We start from the raw sequence: 22,626 nt of genomic DNA on the forward strand, positions 1-22,626 counted from the left end.
AGAAAACATTTGCAAATCATTTATTTTATAATGGATTAATATCCAGAATATATAGAGAACTCCAAAAATTCAACAACAAAAAGCTAAACAACTATATTCAAAAATGGGCAAAAGAGCTCAGCAGACATTTTTCTAAAGAACACATACAACTGGACAAAAAGCACACGAAAAGATGCTCAATATCATTAACTAGAGGCCCAGTGCATGAATTCGTGCATGGGTGGGGTCCGGCTGGCCTGTCCCCATTGGGGCCGATCAGGCCAGGCCAGCCAGGGGGAGGGGACGTGGGAGATGGGGGGGGAGGGGGCCCAGTTCGGGGTGGGGCCGACCGGAAGGGGAGCAAGGGGGGACCGAGGGCACTTTCCGGGCTGGCCCTGCCCCCTGGTTGAACTCTGGTCGAACTCCCTGTCCAGGGGACAATTTCCATATTACCCTTTTATTATATAGGATTATCAGGGAAATGAGAACAAAACTATGAGATACCACCTCACACCCATTAGGATGGCTACTTAAAAAAACAAACAAAACAGAAGATAGTCAATAGTATTCTAATAACTATGTATAGTGTCAGAGAATACAAGATTTATTGGGATGATCCCTTAGGTTATATAATGACTAATCACTGGGGTGTACACCTGAAACTAATATAATATTATATATCAACTGTAATTGAAAAATAAAAATTGATTTACATTTTTTTAAAAGAAGCTAGACACAAATGAAATAATAAAACAAAACAAGGGTTGGCAAGGATGTGGAGAAAGTAGAACCCCTGTGCACTGTTGGTGAGACTGTAAATGGTACAGCCACTGTGGAAAACAATATGGTGATTTCTCAAAAAAATTAAAAATAGAATTACCATGTTACCCAGCAATTCCACTCCTGGATATACATCCAAAAAAATTGAGAGCAGGGTTGTAAGGATATATTTGTACACCCATACCCATAGCAGCATTATTCACAGAAGCTAAGATGTGGAAGCTTCCCAAGTGTCTAGCAGTGGATAAATGGATAAGCAAAATGTGCTATATACATACAGTGAGATATCATTCATCCTTAAAAAGGGAATTCTGATATATGCTACAAGATGGGTAAATTATGATGACACTCTGATAAGTGAAATAAGCCAGCCACAAAAAAAACAAAAACAAAAAACAAATACCATATGATTCCACTTATATGAGATATTTGAGACAGGCAAAATTATTGAGCTATAAAGTAGAATGGGAGTTTTCAGGGGCTTGAAAGGGGAGAATGGGAAGTTATTATTTAGCAGATACAAAGTTTCTGTTTTTCAAGATGAAAGGAGTTCCACAGATAGATGGTGGAGATAATTGCATAACTAACTATAGGAATGTACTCATTGCCATTGAATTGTACAGTTAAAATGGTTATTGATACTAAATTTTATGTTATGTATATTTTACCACAATAAAAATGAAAAAAAATATTGAAAAAGAACAAAATTAAGAGAACTCACACTTCCCAATTTCAAAACTTACTACAAAACTACAGTAATCAATACACTGTAGTACTGGGTTAAGGACAAACATATGGATCAATGGAACTGAATTCAGGGCACAGGAAAAAAATCCTATGTTTAGAGCCATTTCATTTTTATCAAAGATGTCCAGACTATACAAAGATGATGGGACAAATGGACACCCACCAGCAAAACAACTTGGACCCAAACTCACAAATACTCAAAATTGACCATAGAACTAAATCTAAGAGTTAAAATTACAAAATTCTTAGGAAAAAAAAAAACCCCCATAAGAGTAAGTCCTTACTCTTAGGCAATAAAAAGTAAAGAGACAACCCAAAGAGTGGGGGGAAATATCTGCAAATCACATATCTAGTAAGGGTCTAGATTCAAAATCCTACAAGTCAATAATAAAAATGAACAAAAAATTTGAATACATTTTCCCAAATAGATATACAAATGGTCAATAAGCACATGAAAAGATGCTCAATATCTTTAACCATTAGGGAAATGCAAATCAAAACTAAAAGAAAGAAAAATAAGTGTAAGCAAGGATGTGGTCAAACTAGAACCCTCATGCACTGCTGATGGAAATGTAAAATGGTTCAGTGGCTAGGGAACTGTTTGGTGGTTTGCCAAAGTTAATCAGAGTTACCATAAGATTCAGCAATTCCACTCCAAGGTATATACCCAAAGAATTAAAAGCAGGGACTCAGATACTCCTACACCAATGTAGAACAGCAGTATTCATAATAACCAAAAAGTGGAAACAATACAAATATCCATCAACTGATGAATGAGTAAACAAAACATGATACATGCTAAATCATTGATGAGACCTGAAAACATATTAAGAGAAAGAAGCCAGTCACAAAAGACCCCATTTTGAATGATATCATTTAAATGAAATGTCCAGAATAGGTGAATCCAGAGGCAGAAATGAGTGGTTGCCTGGGGCAGCAAGGAAAGGGGAATGACTGCTAATGAGTACAGGGTTTCTTTTAGGGGTAACAAATATATTCTAAAATGAGATTGTGGTGATGCCTGCACAACTCTGTGAATACACTAAAAAGAAGTGAACTATAAACTTTACGTAGGTAAAGAGTATGGTATGTAAATTTATTATCAATAAAGCTATTTAAAAACTTCATCCTATATAATAAAAGTGTAGTATGCAAATTATCCCCATGACCAGGAGTTCCTCCAGGAAGCGGGGCTGGCCAGGGGAAGGGAGGGAGGCCCTGAGCAGCAGTGGTGGTGGCGATGGCAGGCAGCCAGAGAAAGGGAGCAAGGCCCCAGCCAGCAGGCGCTAGAGACCCTACCAGTGCACGATTTTCAAGCACTGGGGCTCTAGTAAACTATAAATGTACTAGAAACCCGGGGCACAAAAATTTGTGCACTCGGCGGGGAGGGGGTCCCTCAGCCCGGCCTGTGCCCTCTCGCAGTCTGGGACCCCTCGGGAGATAACGACCTGCTGGCGTAGGCCTGCTCCCGGTTGGCAGAGGGCAGGCCCAATCCCTAGGTGCAGCCCCTGGTCGGGCTCAGAGCAGGGCCGATTAGGGAGTTGGGGCACCGCCCCCTATCATGCACAGAGCAGGGCGGATCAGGAGGTTGCGATGCCACCCTCAGTCATGCTCAGGGTAGGGCCGACTGGGGGGTTGGGGCACCGCCCCCTGTCGCACTCAAGGCAGGGTCGATGGGGAGGTTGCGGCGCCACCCCGACATGCACAGAGAAGGGCCCATCAGGGGTGTTGGGGCTCCGTACCCTGTCATGCACAGAGCAGGGCCCATCAGGGGGTTGGGGAGCTCCCCCCTGTAACGCACAGAGCAGGGCGAATCAGGGGGTTGGGGCACCACCCTCTATCACCTACAGAGAAGGGCCGATAAGGGGGTTGCGGCGCCGCCACTGTCACACTCAGGGCAGGGCCGATGGCGAGGTTATGGCTCTCCCCCATCACACACAGAGCGGGGCCCATGGAGGGGGTGTTGGGGCGCTGCCCTCTATCACCCACGGAGCAGGGCCGATCAGTGGGTTGGGGCGCTATCACTCTCACACTCAGGGCAGGGCCGATGAGGAGGTTATGGCTCTAACCCGTCACACACAGAGCAGGGCCGTGGGGGGGGTGGGGGGGGGGGCTGGGGCGCCGCACCGTGTCACACAGAGCAGGGCAGATCAGGGGGTTGGGGTGCCGCACACTGTCACACACAGAGCCGCAAGGAGATCAGGGGGTTGGGGAGCTCCCCCCTATCAGGCACAGAACAGGGCTGATCAGGGGGTTGGGGCGCCTTCCCCTGTCACGAACAGAGCAGGGCGGATAGGGAGGTTGTGGCCCCGGCCGCTGTCACACACAGAGCCGCAGGGAGATCAGGGGGGTTGGGCGCTGCCCCCAGTCACACTGATCCCGGTGCAGGGAGGCCTCTCAGCTCCTCTGATCCTGGTGCTGGGATGCCTCGCAGCTCCAGTGCCGGGAGGCCTCTCAGCTCCGCTGATCGCAGTGCTGGGATGCCTCGCAGCTCCGCTCATCCCGGTGCTGGGAGGCATATTACCCTTTTACTATATAGGATAGAGGCCTGGTACATGGGTGGGGGCCGGCTGGTTTGTCCAGAAGGGTGTCCTGGATCAGGGTAGGGGTCCCCACTGAGGTGCCTGGCCAGCCTGGGTGAAGGGATAATGGCTGTTTGCAGTTGGTCACACACCCTTCAGGGTGGGGGTCCCCACTGGGGTGCCTGGCCAGTCTGGGTGAGGGGCTGAGGGCTGTTTTCAGGCTGGCGGGTGACTGAAGCACCCAACTGGTCCTTTTCTTCTTCTTTTTTTTAAATTCTGGGCCAGCTTTAGCTCTGACTCCAACTCTGAGGCCTCTGCTGCTGAAAGCAGGTATCTGGTTTGTTTGTGTTCTCAAATCGAAACACTGTGTCAACTCCAGCTCTGAGATCCCGGGGGGCTGAAAGCAGGTTTGTGGGGTTTTGTTTAGCTTCTGTATTTGTAACAATGTTTCAAACTGCAAGCTCAGAGGCCGACAAAGCAGGCAGGAAACGTTCAGGCCGACACTGAAGCAAGCTAGCCTTATGTTAGTTTCAAGCTGCCTGGCTGCTGGCCACCATCTTGGCTGGCAGTTAATTTGCATATCTCACTGATTAGCCAATGGGAAGGGTAGCGGACGTACACTAATTACCATGTTTCTCTTTTATTAGATAGGATAACTTCTTACAAGATATTACTAATATTTTCTCCATAAAAACAACAGATTTAGTTTTTCTACTCAGTATTCAACTAAATCAAAACTACCTTTTAAACAGTTAAAAATAAGTAACGAGTGGCAAATGTTATCTTACATTCCAAAACATTTCAGTGATAATTACTGTATAGAATTTCACTAAAAAAAGATGTAATTGTGCTGTATTCTGAATTGAAAACCAGCAAGCAGAAAAAAACTTCCTGGAGAGAGAGACCAAGATGGTGGCATAGGTAAACACTGGAATTTGCTGCCTTGCACAACCACTTTAAAAATACAACTAAAAGACAAAACAGACATTATCCAGCACCACAGGAAGGCTGGCTGAGTGGAAATTCTACAACTAGAAGGAAAGAGAAAAGCACACTAAGACTCAGAGGAGCTGCGGAAATAAAGTGTAGAGGTACAGAGGCGCATGTGGAAAGGGCTGGCAACTGAGGACGCAGCTGTCTTTTTCAATCATGAGGGAGTCTCAAGCTGCCGAATACTCTGAACTCCATATCCGGGAGAGCCTCTGGGGACCCAGTTTCATACAGGGAAAAACTGGACTATCTGGCATCGGTCAGAACTCAAGGGCGGCTTTCTCTCAGAGGTGCTTGCAGCAATTACCGGGACACTGAGACGCTGGGCCACTTAGGGTAGGACTAAGGATCAGCCATAGCTGTTTTCTCCGCCCTGTTGATTCTCTGAGACCCCACCCCACCCAAGCTTTGCACAGAGGCTTTTGCATATGAAAGGCCTGGCCCTTTGCAATCTGAAAATTACCTAACAAACTGCAACTGGGTCAGAGAGACCCAGAATTTCCAAAATAAGGCCCAAGGACCCACAGCAGCTTGCATTGCTTCACAGCTGGGCCTCATCTGGGCACCTCCAAACCACAAACAAAGAAGAGGAATCTGCAGATCTCTCCATAGCTCCTGCTGGGTAGCCTCAGACAGAGGTTAAATTAGCACCTCCTTAGAGATCCAAGAGCCAGTGTACCCAGTGGTCAGAGGGGGACCATCCAGATTACAACTCCTCAGATCCATAAGGGACACATGCAGGGGGCAGACTCAGTGAGCACCAAAGCCCCACTGAAGCAAGTCATTGTCCCATAAGGGTGTCTCCAGCACAGAAGTTCTCCCACTGCAGATACAGCTGATTCTCACAGCCAATTGGCCTGGAGGTCAATTCCTCCCAGTGATGCTGACAACAATCAAGGCTTAACTACAAGAAGACTGTGCACAAAGCCCACAAAGGGGTGCACCAAGAGTGTCCACCTCAGGTAATTGGGGAGGCTGGCCACTGGGCCCTATAGGACACCTAGCACACAAAGCCACTCTATGAACACAGGGAAGAATAAAAAATGTGGAGACCGCCGAAACCGGTTTGGCTCAGTGGATAGAGCGTTGGCCTGCGGACTGAAAGGTCCCAGGTTCGATTCCGGTGAGGTTGAATCGACCCCGGTGAGGTCGGCATGGCCCCGGTGAGGTTGAAACAGCCCCGGTGAGGTAGGGACGGTCCCGGTGAGGTTGAAACAGCCCCAGTGAGGCTGAGATGGCCCCAGTGAGGTTGGGACTGCTCCAATGAGGTTGGGGACCAGTATAGACTGATGAACAGGGGTAGATGCAGAGGCAGAGCAACATTGAACAGACTGTCAAACTGCAGTGGGAAGCCTGGGGAGGGTTTGGGGGGGATTAAGAGATCAACCGAAGGACTTATATGCCTGCATATAAGATTAACCAATGGACACAAGACACCGGGTGGGGGGGGGGGTAGAAGCCGGGGGAATGTCAGGGGGGGAAAAAAGGAGACATATGTAATACTCTTTGTAATACTTTAAGAAATAAAAATTATAAAAAAAAGAAATATTCAAAGTGATGAATACCAAGAACCTACAACCAAGATTACTTAACCCAGCAAGGCTATCATTCAGAATTGAAGGTCAGATAAAGAGCTTCACAGATAAGAAAAAACTAAAGGAGTTCATCAACACCAAACCAGTATGATATGAAATGCTGAAAGGTATCCTTTAAGAAGAGGAAGAAGAAAAAAAAGTAAACATACAAATTATGAACAACAAATATACATCTATCAACAAGTGAATCTTAAAATCAAGTGAATAAATAATCTGATGAACAGAATAAACTGGTGAATATAACAGAATCAGGGGCATAGAAAGGGAGTGGACTGACAATTCTCGGGGGGGGGGAGGGATGTGGGGGGTGCAGGAAGAAACTGGACAAAAATCATACACCTATGGATGAGGACAGTGGGGGGGAGGTAAGGGCAGAGGGTGGGGTGGGAACCAGGTGGAGGGGAGTTATGGGGGGAAAAAGAAGAACAAATGTAATAATCTGAACAATAAAGATTTAATTTAAAAAAAAAAACTTGCTGGAGGTCACATAGCTAAAAAAAAAAAAGAAAGAAAAAAAAGAAAAAGAAAAAGAAAAGAAAAAAGAAAACCAGCAAGCATACTTAAACTCAGTGGCAAAGTACAACAGTAATAGAGCAAAGACACTACATGATCAAAGTAAAAAAAAAGGTTAGGAAGTAGTATACTTGGTGAGTATTTATTTGGCTTGCATTGAAAACTTTAAGTACTTAAAGAAGATATGAATCACCTTTTAGAATTAAATGGTTCTATCTCTCCCCCCACAAAAAAAAAAAAAAAAAAATCCAGAAGAAAAATAAAATCTAGAAGTATGAGAAACATTTGTTACTTTGAAGATTTTCTTATGTTTTCTCTTATGCATTTCTGATTCTAGCTCTAGTCACAAGCCTAAAGGGGATCTGCAGAGGTCTGGTCATGTTGGCTAGAGTAACTTTCAGCTCCAGGATATCTGGTTTAAATTCTTAAGCAGAATTGAATCATTTTTGTAGTAAAATAGGTTTTCAGACAAAAAGATAAAATATTTGTGTACTACTTCAGCTTCCCATCTATAAGGAGTAAGTACTTTATAACTTCTGAAAAGTACGTTTATGCAGAATTACTAGTTTGTTTAGCAGTACTTAAAACGTTTTTTATGTCTCTTCAAAATTAACAAAATGCAAGAAAAAGGGAGAAAACAATTAAAATACATCAGAATTGTTTTATAGATAAGTAGAGGCCCAATGCATGAATTTGTGCACCAGTGGGGTCCCTTGGCCTGGCCTGTGGGATCAGGCCAAAACCGGCTCTCCAACATCCCCCAAAGGGTCCCGGATTGGGAGAGGGCATAGACCAGGCCGAGGGACCCCACCAGTGCTCAATCAGGGCCAGGGAGGGATGCAGGAGGTTGGCCAACCAGGGAGGGACCAAGGGAGGACTCCAGGGCGTGTCCGGCCCACCTTGCTCAGTCCCGATCGGCCGGACCCCAGCAGCAAGCTAACCTACCAACTGGAGCGTCTGCCCCCTGGTGGTCATTGCATGTCATGGCAACTGGTTGACCAGTCGACTGTCTGCTCCGTGGTGGTCAGTGCACGTCATAGCGAGCAGTTGAGCAGCCTTAGCATATCATTAGCATATTACGCTTTGACTGGTTGAATGGACGACCAGACACTTAGCATATCAAGCTTTTATTATATAGGATCACCTGTCTGCTTATCTACCATGAATAAAAATTCCACTAGCAGTAGAAGGGGCTCCAGCTTCTTAATCTATGAAGGTAAGCCCAGAGATGAATGCAACTGAGATAGGTGACAAGGAATAAGGCCAAATCCAAAATCAGTACAAAACAGAAAAAGCAAGCCAAAAAGGGGAAGAAAGGAAAAGCGCCAGGCATGGAATGAGAAGAACAAAGCCAAGCAATAGGAAACAGGGAGAAAGGTCATCTAAATCAAGCATGTCAATGGGCCCTGTGGCCCACAACGAATATTTTTGCAGCCCCGCCAATATAACGGTATAAAAGAAACGTTTTAATAAAAATTTCATAACTTAATTTTTACAACATCCTGTTATATATAATTATTAATAACGAACTACAATGTTCACTAATGAATGATTACTATAATCATGTTGCATTCATCTCCTTTGCACGCCTTACACACAGGTGCACCATTTCTCTCCACTAATACTAGCAGCAAATATTTTAGCAGCCAATTGGACTGACTGGTTTGTTGTTCGCAACAGGAAATATTTCACTTTCGAAGAACAAGAAAATAGGTTTATTTGCCTTACACTTATTAATTGTGCAGTTATTCAGTGTCTGGTAAGTTAATGTTCAAGAAAAAATATTAATTTTTATTAAAATGTTCTATTATTTTATTGATTACTCAATTATTTCAGCCCTTTGTATTCAGCATGTCTCTATTGAAATAAACTTCCGTTTCTATGTAAATTGAAGTTTTTTGTATTTTTAAGGTCCACATATATTTAAACCTTGTTTATTTGGCCCGTGTTAGCCTTTGAGTTTGACATGCTTGATCTAAATGAAAGTAAAAGAGAACTAAGGGTCAGAGCTAAATCACTGGTTTGAGGCAGAATACATTAAGGGCATCAATAATTTGTGATAGGAACAAAGTATGACGGCAATATTAAATTGAAATAAAAAAGTTTGATGAAAGTAAACATAAAGATGTAAAAACATAATATAGTTTTAAACATCCACAGGCACTTAAAATTTTTTATCCCAACAATTCTAACTTTATAATGTATTTAACCCCCATTACTTAAGTATGTCATTACTGTACCTATTCCCATTTCTTTCTTCCAGATAAGTTTTGTTTTTGGAGTTTTTCTTTGAGTATAATTGGTACAGCCTTTTTAGAAGACTTAAGATTTGAAGCCCAGGCCTGTTAAGAGATATACCAGTCTTGCAGTAATGCACTGGGGTTTTTACTAGTAACTTGTGCTTTGGCATGATGATCAGTCTCTAAAAGTGATGGCGAACCTTTTGAGCTCAGCATGTCAGCATTTTGAAAAGCCCTAACTTAACTCTGGTGCCGTGTCACATATAGAAATTTTTTGATATTTGCAACCACAGTAAAACAAAGACTTATACTTTTGATATTTATTTTATATATTTAAATGCCATTTAACAAAGAAAAATCAACCCAAAAAATGAGTTCGCGTGTCACCTCTGACACGCGTGTCATAGGTTCGCCATCACTGCTCTAGAACCATCCTTGATAGAAGCCAGGAGGAATAGAAACCCCTGTTGATATAGTAAGGGAGGAGCTTCTCTTGCTTCATGAAAACTTTGCTCCTTGCCAATGGTATCATCCACAGCAAATATCCTGTGGGAACTTTGGAGACCTGGGAAGTTCTATCTTTAGCAGAGAAGTTGTGCGCCAAGACAGATGTAAAGGACATTTATTGCAGTACTTTGAAGAGCATAAAAAATAAAAACCTAAATGTTCTTCCACTGGACCAGCACATCACATTATATCCATAAAATGAAAAAATGAGCTGATGAAATGAATTACATTGTATGTGCTGATATTGATCTCCAAAACATATGAATTGAAAAAAGCAAGGTACAGAATATATATATCATGCAATTTGTGTTTAAAGATGACATACAGACCATTCTAAGGAATTAAGATACATATCGCAACAACCATTAAAGAAATTATTGCTAAATGTGACTTCATAAAAATTAAGAGTTGCACATAAAAAATAATGCCATAATATTGTATGTCAACTATACTTTAATAGAAATAAATTAATTTTAAAAGAGAAAAATACCATAAACAAAGTCAAAAGATGATTGTGTGTACAAACTGGAAAACATATACAAGAAAAATGGGGATCTCCTCTCCCTCTCCTCCCCCACTCCTCCCCCTCTCCTCTCCTCTTCCCCCTCTCCCTCCCACCCCCCGCTCTCCTCCCCCCCCCCAAAAAAAAGAAAAGATAAATGGGTGTACAGCTTGCAAAGGAAAAACTGAATGTCCAAGACGGGTGATGAGACTTAAGTTTTCACTTCCTCAGCATATTTACATTTTTTCCATAGGCATGTATTATCTGTTCAAAATAAATAAAATATTTAAATGAATTTTAAAGTCTACCCACACATATATATGCTTTTATATGCATATACACAATTAGCAAATGACAATGATTATCCCTAAAGAGGGAGACAAATTTTCCTGAGTATCCTTATGTGCTGTTTGAATTTTTTTATCATGAGAATATATTAACTTTATAATTTAATCTTATTTTATAATAAAAATACAGTTGTTGAAAGTATATAACCTTTGACCCTAAAATTCCACTTCAAGGTATTGATACTACAGTTGGAAAACTGCAGAAATATTTTCGAGGAGCTTTGCTAACTGTAATGGTTAAAATTTGGAGACTACTTAAATTTTGCCTGTCACTAGAGAACCGGTTAATTAGATGTATATTTACATGCATATATATGTATATAAGGTGATGATGCCTTAAGTCAGTGGTTCTCAACCTTCCTAATGCCGCGACCCTCTAATACAGTTCCTCATGTTGTGGTGACCCCCAATTTCACTGTTACAAATTGAACATAATTAAAGCATAGTGATTAATCACAAAAACAATATGTAATTATATATGTGTTTTCCGATGATCTTAGGCAACCCCTGTTAAAGTGTCGTTTGACCCCCAAAGGGGTCGTGACCCACAGGTTGAGAACCGCTGCCTTAATTAAAATGATGACTTTGAGTTATATTTAGCTACATGAAAGAATGCATAATATTCTTGAATGGAAAAAATACAAGATCATTGTAAATTTCATTATAAATTACATCCATAAGAGTTATCTGGAAAGATGATGAGAAAAATAATAATTGTCACCTAGTTGTACAGTTAAGGCTCTCAGTTTCTATATACATTTCTGGATTATAAATTTTTTTAACAATGAACACATATCATCCTATCTAATAATAGACAAACATGGTAATTGACCGTACCTTCGCTACACCTCCCATTGGCTGATCAGCGCGATATGCAAATTAACCACCAACAAAGATGGTGGCTAATTTGCATACTACAGTCAGGGCGGGACAGCGCCATCCTGCCTGCCCCACCACTATCTGGGCCTGCTATTTGCGACCCGGGGCAGTGGGGCGGGACAGCACCATCCTGCCTGCCCTGCCGTCATCCGGGCCTGCTATCTGCGACCTAGGGTGGCAGGCGTTCATGTGTGACCCTACCCAGGGCGGCCAGGTGGTGCAGCAGCGATTGGCCAGCCCACTCGGCCTCCATCCGGGCATCCTGTGTGCGACCTGATCCGGAGTGGCCGGGTGGGGCAGCAGCGATCTGCCGGCCCGCCTGGCCGCCATCTAGGCATCCTGTGTGCGACCCAATCTGGGGCAGCTGGGCGGGGAAGCAGCAATCTGCCGGCCCACTTGGGCGTCTTGTGTGCGACCCGCCTGGGGCAGCGCCCCAACCCCCGGATCGGCCCTGCCGTGTGCGTGACCCGGGGCGGCGCCCCAACCCCCGGATCGGCTCTGCCGTGTGCGTGACCTGGGGCAGCGCCCCAACCCCCAGATCGGCTCTGCCGTGTGCGTGACCCGGGGAGGCGGGGCAGGCACCAAGGGATCAGGCCTGCCCTCTGCCACCTGGGGAGCAGGCCTAAGCCAGCAGGTGGTTATCTCCCGAGGGGTCCCAGACTGTGAGGGCACAAGTGGGGCTGAGGGACACCTCCTCACCCACCTCCCCTACCAGTGCACAAATTTTTGTGCACCGGGCCTCTAGTCCTATATAATAAAATCCTAGTATGCAAATTAACCGACGGTGGAACAACCAGTTGCTATAACGCACACTGACCACCAGGGGGCAGATGCTCAACACAGGAGCTGCCCCCTAATGGTCAGTGTGCTCCCACAGGGGGAGCGCCACTCATCCAGAAGCCGGGCTCATGGCTGGCGAGTGCAGTGGTGGTGGCATTAACCTCTCCCGCCTCCACTGCAGGCAGGCAGTAAGGAGTGAGGGGTCCCAAACTGCAAGAGCCCCAGACTGCAAGAGGGCGCAGGCCAGGCTGAGGGACCCACTCCCTCCAGTGCTTGAATTTCATGCACCAGGCCTCTAGTCATTTTTATAACCAGTAAAAAAAGTATTTTCTTTAAAAAAGAGAGAACTGTCTTTAATAGCATGGACTGAAGAAATAAATAAATGGTATTTACAGGCTGAGCTTCAGTAATAGAGCTAATATGGAACAAAAGATGGAAGTAAAGAAATTTTTCAATACTTGGCCCTAAATGATAAGGCTAACCATTAAAGTACCAAAACATTTTGGATAATATCTATAAAATGTGCTATAATATAAGCTCTGCTGTCCAGAAAAACCTTTAGCTGAATTTTTCTTTTGTTTAAATACTTAATTCAGACACCCAATTATATCTTTGCCCTCTATGTGGCATATGGTACTGCCTTCCACTCTTTCTGGAAATACTCTAGACAGGATTCTATCTATAAGGTCCTAGTTTTTCTCCACTCTGCTGTGTACAGCCAATAAGCTGTGTATAGCACAATTCCTGTTGCACAATAGGGGACTCTCGGTTTTCTCCACCTCAGCACTCAATTTCTGAGCCTCATGGATAGACATATCCTCTTCTACATTCTGTCCTAGGTCCTCTTCTCACTGTACACACTATCCCTAGGCAATTTCAAGACCACTCAAGTACTTGGTAACACCCAAGTCTATCTCTATCCAGATCTCTCTCTTGGACAGTAGGTTCATATATCTACCTAATGGATATTTCTTCTTAGGTGTTTAATTGGCACCTAAAATTCAATATATCAAAACAATTCATCATATTCCTCTTCAAACGTACCCCTCTTCCTGTTTTAACTATCGATGTGAATGGCAACATCCTGCTTCTCTCTTTTTTTTTTTTATTGATTTTTTACAGAGAGGAAGGGAGAGGGATAGAGAGTTAGAAACATCGATGAGAGAGAAACATCAATCAGCTGCTTCCTGCACGCCCCCTACTGGGGATGTGCCTGCAACCAAGGTACATGCCCTTGACCAGAATTGAACCTGGGACCCTTCAGTCCACATAACATTCTGCTTCTCAAAACAGAAACTAGGCTATTATCCTTGGTTAGTTTCTTCCTCTCTCACATCCAATAATTCAACAAGTCCTATCATCCTCTCTGTCATTTCCCTAATTTAAGCCACCAGCATCTCTCACCTGGGTTATTATTACATTCTTCTAACCCCAGTCCCCTATAGCCATTCTAACTGTATTGCCAAGCAATATTTTAAAGTTAATACATCAACTTGTTACTGTCTATATAAAATCCCACAAATGACTGTCACTATCTTCAGAATAAAGTACAAAGTCCAGAAAGCATGATTTACAAGACCCCACTTACTTCTCAAATTTCATTTTTTACTAGGGACCCAGTGCACGAATTCGTGTACCTTGAAAGGAACTGTGGGCCACGAGGCTGTGGTGGTCACAAGGTCAGGTCTCCGCCCATCCTCCACGCCCCCGCCCAGCCCCTCCTGCCGTGGCTCCCAGTCCCCGCTCCGCTGGCAGCCCTGCTCCTGCCACCACTCCCACATGCTGACAGCACCAGCCCCGCTCGCACCCATTGACGGAGAGACTGGGCCAGCGCTAGCAGCAGGTGCAAGCAGGGCTGGCGCCATCATCAGATGCGAGCAGCGGCTGCTGCCCCGATGGCCCCTCAGGAGCAGGAGGAGGTGTAGAAGCCCTCAGGGGTGATCGGAGCCGGCAGCCGCCACTCACACCCACTGACGGCGCCAAGTGATCAGGACCGGCACTAGGCGCTGGCAGCGGGTGCGAGCAGTGGCTCCAGAGCCGACTGCAGATGCGAGCGGGGCCGGTGCCAGCAGTGGGTACGAGTGGGGCTGTCATCAGCAGTGGGTGCTAGAGGCAGCTGCTGGCCCCGATCACCCCTCAGGAGCATGGGGAAGTGGAGAAGCCCTGAGGGGTGATCGGAGTCGGTGTCCGACGCCGGCAGCGGGTACAAGCGGTGGCTCCGGGCTGGCAGCAGGTGCAAGCAAGGCCAGCACCAGCAGCAGGTGCGAACGCCAGGCAGGATCACAGCGCACGGAAGCAAAGAATTTTCAGTAATCACCAGGTGCTCGCCCAGATGACAGCGACCGGCGCCCCACCTTGGTCTGGCGCCCCTGCTCACCTGCTCCACCATCCTGCCATGTTCCACACTCTGCCACCTGCTGCCAACACCCGCCATGTTCCACGTGCCCCTGGTGGTCAGCGCACATCATAGCAACTGGTTGTTCAGCTGTTCCGCCATTCAGTCTATTTGCATATTAGGGTTTTATATACAGTGGGCCTTGACTTACGAGTGTCCTAACGAGTTTTTTGAGATACCAGCTGTCTCTCAGCTGATTTTTTGCATTGAGTTGATAGAGTAATTTGAGTTAACGAGCTCCTTAATGAGCTCCTTAACGAGCTCAGTCTCGGAACTAATTAAACTTGTAAGTCAAGGCCCCGCTGTACATAGATACTTCTCACCCTACCCGTTTATTCCTCTCTAAGATCTGACCCTGAAATTCTTTCAATCCCCTCACCGTACTATCTTTTCTTCATATATTTGTAAACGATATTCAGTGGTGACTCCAGAGAGTACTGGAAAGAACTTTAGCCTCCCCGCTAAAACACAAGAGCTCCCAAAACTACATCAAATAAATAATTTAACATTTGTTTACTACACATCATCCAACCCCTACCACACTCCATTTTCAACCAGACTGTGCTATAACACCACTCACCCTTATTTAATAACCATTCACTTGGTAGTTTCTAATAATCTTTTAAGAGACAACTGAAATATCCCTGAGTCCCCAAGAGCAGATTAGGTACCCTATAAGCAACCTATAATTTTCCCTATCACAGTCCTATTCCACTATATTGTAATAACTTGTTTACATGCCTATGCCCTTCAAAAGTCTTAAGTTCCCTAATGACTTAGACCAGTGATTGGGAAACTGCAGCTCGCAAGCCACATGCGGCTCTTTGGCCCCTTGAGTGTGGCTCTTCCACAAAATACCACGTGCTGGCGCGCATGTACAGTGTGATTGAAACTTCGTGGCCCATGTGCAGAAGTCAGTATTTTGTGGAAGAGCCACACTCAAGGGGCCAAAGAGCTGCATGTGGCTCGCGAGCCACAGTTTGCCCACCACTGACTTAGACCATGAGGCTATTCACTGCTGCATCACCTATATCTGGCATAGGACCTGGTGTATTACAGACATTTGGTAAATGGCTACCAAATGAATCACAAATATACAAATTTATCCCTCCCACCCCCAAAAAACACTACATCTAAAAAGAAACTATAAAATGTCAATATTTAAATGATTTAATTTTACATTTAAAAGCATCTTCAGCCTGGCCAGGTGGCTCAGTTGATTAAGGCATCATTCCCTATGAAAGGTTGCAGATTCAATCCTGGTCACTGATCTGTTTTTCTCTCTTTCTCTCTTCCCCTTCCTCTCTCTCTAAAATCAATGGGAATGTATCCTTGGATGAGGATCAAAAAATAAAAGTATCTTCAATGTTAAGTCAGTGCTAGAAAACAAATTACAAATATGCCTTACTTTGTGCTTGACATTTTCTTGGAAACTGTGTATAAACAAAACTTTTTACAAACTGAGTTACACCATAAGTATGCCAGGAGAGCTCATGTACTTAGAAATTCTTTTGTTAAGCCAAAGAACTCCAATTAATTTATTCTATATGAATTTAAATTTTCACATGCTCTATTGACCTTTCTTAAAACACAAGCCTTATAAAAATATTTTTTCAATATCGACCTCCTCTTTCCCCAAAAATATACTTGTTTAATATAAGCCATAATACCAATGATGGACGCGTTTTTGTTTGTTTGCAAATATATTTTTATTGATTTCAGAGTAAGGGAGAGCAAGAGATAGAAACACGAATGATGAGAGAGAATCACTGATCAGCTGCCTCCTGCACACCCTACACTGGGGATCGAGCCTACAAACCAAGCATATGCCCTGACTGGGAATCGAACTGTGACCTCCTGGTTCACAAGTTGATGCTCTACTACTGAGCCGCACCGGCCAGGCAAGGATGAGTTTTTTTAATTTCTTTAGTTTTCTAGACAACATATAAACAAACTCAGGTGTATAAAAACACCCAGAGTAGGCTCTGCATCATGATGTAAAGAATTCCTCTCCTTAGGATGATTATTTGCTAGAATTCATGAGCCATTATGAAGTTATAGATTTTAATGAGCTTGTCTAGAGAGATGAGTAACAGAATTATCTTTAGTAGTAGTTAACCTAAATAATTTTTTATTCACATAACAAAAGTAAAATTCAAGTATGAAACCATTATGTATTTAAACAAAATTAAATGCCAACTGTGGTTCAGAAACTACTTATATTTTCCTTAAGTTTAGAAATATAGGTTTGATTTACATTTAAACTGATTCATTTACAAGGCATATGTCAAAAAATACTTTCTTTGTAGCGGCTCAATTTTTCGAGCCTTATATTTTTTTCAGCCAATTAACAAAGTTTATCTCTGTCTTTGGCTTTGGTTTTGTTCAATTCTGTTCCTGGTATCAATATAGCCAGCCTATCGGACTTTGCTCTTCTGGGTAAATTCACATGGTACTGCTTTTTTATCCTATCATAATATGTTTAAGTTTTAATTTTAGCAAGTTTAAAAGGAAGACTTTCAAATATGAATTTCAGGTATACCACAAATAAAAAAGTATTAAATACCTGTCAACATTTGGCAATGTGCCAGAAACTGAGGGGAACACAATTACTGCCCCAGAGGAAATCTATAATATCTAACCCATAAACATTCACCAGAAAGACCCAAAGGACATATAAACATTAACCACATATACACTGAAGTAGTTACATAATGCATCTATGAAGGACTATGTTTTCTGGGTGATGAGTGAAGAGGGAATTACCCAAGTTGTATGTTAACATAAAGTAGTTAGAACTTCTGAAACTAAATGTTAGAACATATTTCAAGCGAGAGGAAAAAATTTCTAGCACAAGGTAGTCAGAATGGTGGTCTGATTTGATTGAGGAAGAGTTGTACTATTTTGTATTTCAAAATCATTGCAATAATATAAAGTGTGAACACTGTCCTAGCAATAAAAAGGCTAGTTGGGTCTTACAGACAAAGAACAAAGATCTTGATCCTAAAACAAAGTCAAGGTAAAGGCACTCAAAAGTGGTTCTCCAGCTGCTTTGAAAACTTTTGGTAATTTCTCAAAAAGCTAAAAACAGAAGTACCATAATTCCATACCTGGATATATACCCAAGAGAAATTAAAATCTGTCCACATAACACATGAAGGTTCCACTAGTACATGAAGGTTCACAGCAGCATTATGACTAGAGGCCCGGTGCACGAAATTTGTATACTGGCGGGAGGGGGGGGGGGGGGTTTGTCCCTCAGCCAGGCCTGTGCCCTCTCGCAGTGTGGGAGCCCTCAGGGGATGTCCAACTGTTGGCTTAGGCCTGTTCCAAGCTGGCAGTCGGACATCCTTAGCACTGCCGCAGAGGCGGGAGAGGCTCCCGCCACCGCTGCTGCGCTCACCAGCTGTGAGCCTGCTCCTGCATTGAGCATCTGCCCCCTCGTGGTCAGTGCGCATCATAGCGACAGGTTGTTCTGCCATTCAGCTAATTTGCATATTAGACTTTTACTATATAGGATAGCCAAAAAGTATGAACAGCTCCTCTAGTGTTCATGTTCATGAAAATTGGCGGCTGCTGAGTGGGACACAGATAATAAGGATAGTCTCCCACCACTCCCCTTTTCTGCTCACCACCAGTGCTCAAGAGCATGTTGTGGTGCCACCCAATTGTTCACAGACCAGCTGTTCCCGAGGGGTTGGGGGGGCCTCCTCTACCAGTTCAGCAACAAGTACATCCAGCAGACCAAGGCCCTCACTATGGAGCACACAATCAATCTGTACCCTCTTACTAATTATACTTTTGGTACAAAAGAGCCCCTCTATGAGAAGGGCAGCTCTGTGGCAGCCATGAGGGAGGGATTTTATAAAACTGGATGAGAACTATAGAAGGGGTTCTGATTCTACATGAGCACTGGCTACCATATGTTACTGTTACACTGGGAACAACTTTCTTCAAGCTACCAAAGGAAAATTAAGATGAAGGACTAAAATGCTTAATGGCAGAGATACTCTGTCATCAGGATGGAGTCCTACAAGACTGGGTCATTGATGACTGCAGTGGTAACTGGTGGAGACCAAATTTTGAACCTCCTCACTATCCATATATTCCTGCACATAATATAAAACCAAAGGAACATAAGTTGTTTTTGGTTCAACTTCAAGAAAAAGCCTTGTTTGCAGTCCCTAAAAATTATAAGCTGGTAGCAACACCATTGTTTGAATTGTATGACAATGCACCAGGATACAGACCCTATATTTCGAGTCTCTCTCAGCTTTTGAGCAGGTTCAACTTTATATACCACAGAATTCCCACACAGTGGAGAAGTATGGCAAAAGAAGCTGTCTGTGAGCACAACTCTACAAAATACAGAATAAACATGGTAGAAATGTTTTTAGTTTTACCTCTTTCCCAACCCCTAAATTGTCACCTGCTTTCTATTATTTCAATTGTAAAGTTGATAGGAAGAACTAGATAGTGGTGTCAACAAATGTGATAATGTTTAATTTGCTTTTGTTTCTATTCATATGTTTTTGTTACATTACAGGATGTGAATTTCAAATAAAAAACAATTCAAATGTCCACCAGTTGATGAATGGATTTAAAAAATGAGGTATATCCATACAACGCAATATTATCTACACTAATAAAAGAGAAAAATGGTAATTGGCGTACGGCGATACCGTTTTCATTGGCTAATCAGGGCTACATGCAAATTAACTGCCAACTAAGATTGGCAGTTAACTGCCAACAAGATGGCGGCTAATTTGCATATGTAGGCACAATGCAGGGAGGCGAAAGGGAAAGCAGGAAGAAGCCCCCTGCCACTGACAGTGATCAGAAACCTAGGGGGGAGCTAAGAGCTGGGGGGCAGGGCAAAGGAGGCCCTGGGGCCGCCTTTGCCCTGCCCCCCAGCCATGATCGGAGAATCAGGCGCCTTTGCCGCCCTGGCCAGTGATAGCAGGAAGTAGGGGTGGAGCCAGCGATGGGAGCTGGGCACGGTCGAAGCTGGCAGTCCCGGGAGCCAGGGGTCCCTTGCCTGGGCCTAAAGCGAAGCCCACGATCACGGCGCCCCCCGCTGCCACTGCAGGTGCCCGCTGCCTGGGCCGGACGCCTAGGCCAGAGGCATTAGGCCTGGGCAGGGGCGGAGCCTGCAACCGCGGGGAGCTGGGGGTCCCCTGCCCAGGCCTGACACCTCTGCCGGAGGCCTCAGGCCTGGTCAAGGGGCTGATCCGGTGATTGGTGATCAGAGGGTGATGAGGGTCAACTCCTCTGGCCGAGGCATCAGGCCTGGGTGGGGGGCGGAACCGGGGATTGGGGGGATATGATGGTCCCCTTGCCCAGGCCTGAAGCCTGGGTCAGAGGCGTCAGGCTTGGGTGGGGGCCAGAGCCAGTGATCGGGGGGAGATGGGGGTCCCCTGTCCAAGCCTGACACCACTGGCGGAGGCATCAGGCCTGGGCAAGGGGCCGATCAGGCCATCGGAGGGTGATGGGGGTCAACGCCTGAGGGCTCCCAGTATGTGAGAGGGGGCAGGCTGGGCTGAGGGACACTCTCCCCCCACACACACACCCAGTGCACGAATTTCGTGCACTGGGCCCCTAGTTCAACCATAAAAAAGAATGAAATGCTGATACATGCACAACATAAATGGTCCCCGAAAACATGTTAAGTAAAAGGCATAAAAGACCACATACATATCATATGATTCAATTTAAATGAAATGTCCAGAACAGACAAATCCATAGACAGAAAATAGTTAATGGTTGCCAGGAGCTGGAAGAGGGGCAATGTGGAGTGACTGCTGAATGGGCATAAGGTTTCTTTTCCGAGAGAATTAGTATCTCCCCAAATTTCAGAAATCATAATGAAAACATAGTTCACTCATTTGTTAATTTCACTGGCATTTATGGACTGTCTATTATGTATATGATTCTATCATAATGTTTTTTGAGATCTTTCCCCATAGGCTTCTAGGCACCTTTTGTTATTAAACATCTTCCAAATTTTTTTTTTAAAGTCTAGAATTAGATAGTGGTGATAATTGCACAGCCTTGTGAATATATGTGCACACTTGAGAAGGGCGACTTTTATGGTATGTAATGTGTCTCAATTTTTAAAAAGTGGTTCGCAACATTCTCTCTGCCATAACACATCTGACGGACATGACATAATTCCATTACTGAAGCTTGCTATAGCAGGAACTGATTTTGTGACTTTGACAATAACCATACTAAAGAATACTAAGAATCACTATACACAAAGGCCTTCAAGTCTCACGATCAAAATAACAGGTGAAAGTCACTTTTTCAGTGACAACATCAAGAAATGCCTTGAGGTGACAAGAGATCTCTAAAAAGAAAAAAAGAAAAATCAGTAACAAAGAGATGACCAAGGCCTACCTAAGATGGTGTGAATGAAAGGATTTACAAATTGTTCTGAAGGAGGAAAGGACAGTAGGATTTACATTCCCCAGCAACAGCTACTCCCAGAAAAGGAGTAATAAGACAATGAGGATTGAATTCAACAATAAAAGGCACTGTAAGAAAAATGACACCAGCTATGGGGCATAATATACATTTATCAACACTAACTGGCATATACAGTTCCCAACTTACATATGGATCACATTTCAAATGTTTGTAAATCATTATTCTGAACACATTTTTCCAAGAAATAATTTTTTTAAAAGTAGTTGTTTGCACATGGCCTATAATAATTTATAATAATTTGTTATTATTTCTGTTTTTCTTGCTGAAATCCAGCATGCCAGAAGCCATTTCCCTACTTTCCATCTCTTCACACATCAAAGTCCCACCAAGAGAATTCTGCCCCTCCAATCTGTTGCCACCACCATCTCAGCAACATAAAAGAGACTGGCTACCTACTCCTCATGTAGGTGAGGCCAAAGAAGTGTCATCTGCTATCCAGAGCTGTAATCAAAATGGAGTTCTGCCATGGCATTTTTACATATGAGAGTCTTAAATCAGACACTTGGATTTCAGAATCTCCTTGTATTCTGATTTCCAACATTCTTGTGATGGAAAACTGCCACACAGACAATTAAAGGTGTTCAGTGCATGCTGATAAATTTATCCCTGTTATTAAATAACAGAAACTTTGTCATATCCATTGGGTACAATGGAACATTTGTAGTGCATGTACTACACATGCAGCAGATCAAAAAATGCCAGCAACAAAAATAAATAGGGAGGAAAGGTGTAGGAATAAAAAAAAATTAACCTCACAAAATGTTGGGGTCTATAAGGGCATAATAGAAAGCACCCCTCATTGTCCCATTCCTCTTGAAATACCCTTTCTGATGAGATCCTCTCATCTTCTAAGGGTCAAACAAAATGTTGATATCTTTGGGAGGCTTTTCCTGAAAACCTTAAGCAATTGGGAGCTTCTATCTCTATGTTCCAACAGCACTTTGTATTAATAATTATAGTGCTTATTAAATTGGTACAGTTTATTTATATGTTTGTTTCCCCCATAGATCTCTCCTCAAATAATGAAATATTTTATTCATCTTTCCAGTCCCAATACCTTGGACAGTGCTTGGCACATAGAACAGATTTCTTCAAATGTTGGGAAAAAAGGTAATTTGCCAGTCTTACAAGAAAATGGGATATAAGCATGACACCTCTAAGTGGCCTAAACCAGCAGCTGCCAACTGGTGGTCCATAGACCACCAGTGGTCCGTAAGGTCCAAAAGGTTGGCGACCACGGGCCTAAACAGTGGATCTGAATGCACTGATACCTAAGGCAGATAAATTCAACTCGCAGTAGATAAGAAGTACAGTTAAATACTCTGCTTTTCCCTTTTCATCATGCTTTTTAAAGGTTATAA

At 43.6% G+C, this 22,626-nt stretch overlaps 1 protein-coding gene and 1 pseudogene across 3 annotated transcripts in view; one reads left to right on the plus strand and one right to left on the minus strand.

The window, feature by feature from the left end:
• CDK8 (cyclin dependent kinase 8) overlaps positions 1 to 22,626 on the minus strand; it is a 154,174-nt gene that overhangs the window by 125,810 nt on the left and 5,738 nt on the right. The gene's annotated exons all lie outside the window — the stretch shown is intronic.
• LOC308512099 (cleavage and polyadenylation specificity factor subunit 5-like) lies at positions 8,288 to 20,750 on the plus strand (annotated as a pseudogene). The gene is made up of 3 exons: positions 8,288 to 8,342; positions 18,455 to 19,122; positions 20,743 to 20,750. The product of its transcript is annotated as a cleavage and polyadenylation specificity factor subunit 5-like (transcript).

This window comes from Myotis nattereri, assembly GCF_964212035.1.
Source record: "Myotis nattereri genome assembly, chromosome: 2".
Classification (NCBI taxonomy): domain Eukaryota; kingdom Metazoa; phylum Chordata; class Mammalia; order Chiroptera; family Vespertilionidae; genus Myotis; species Myotis nattereri.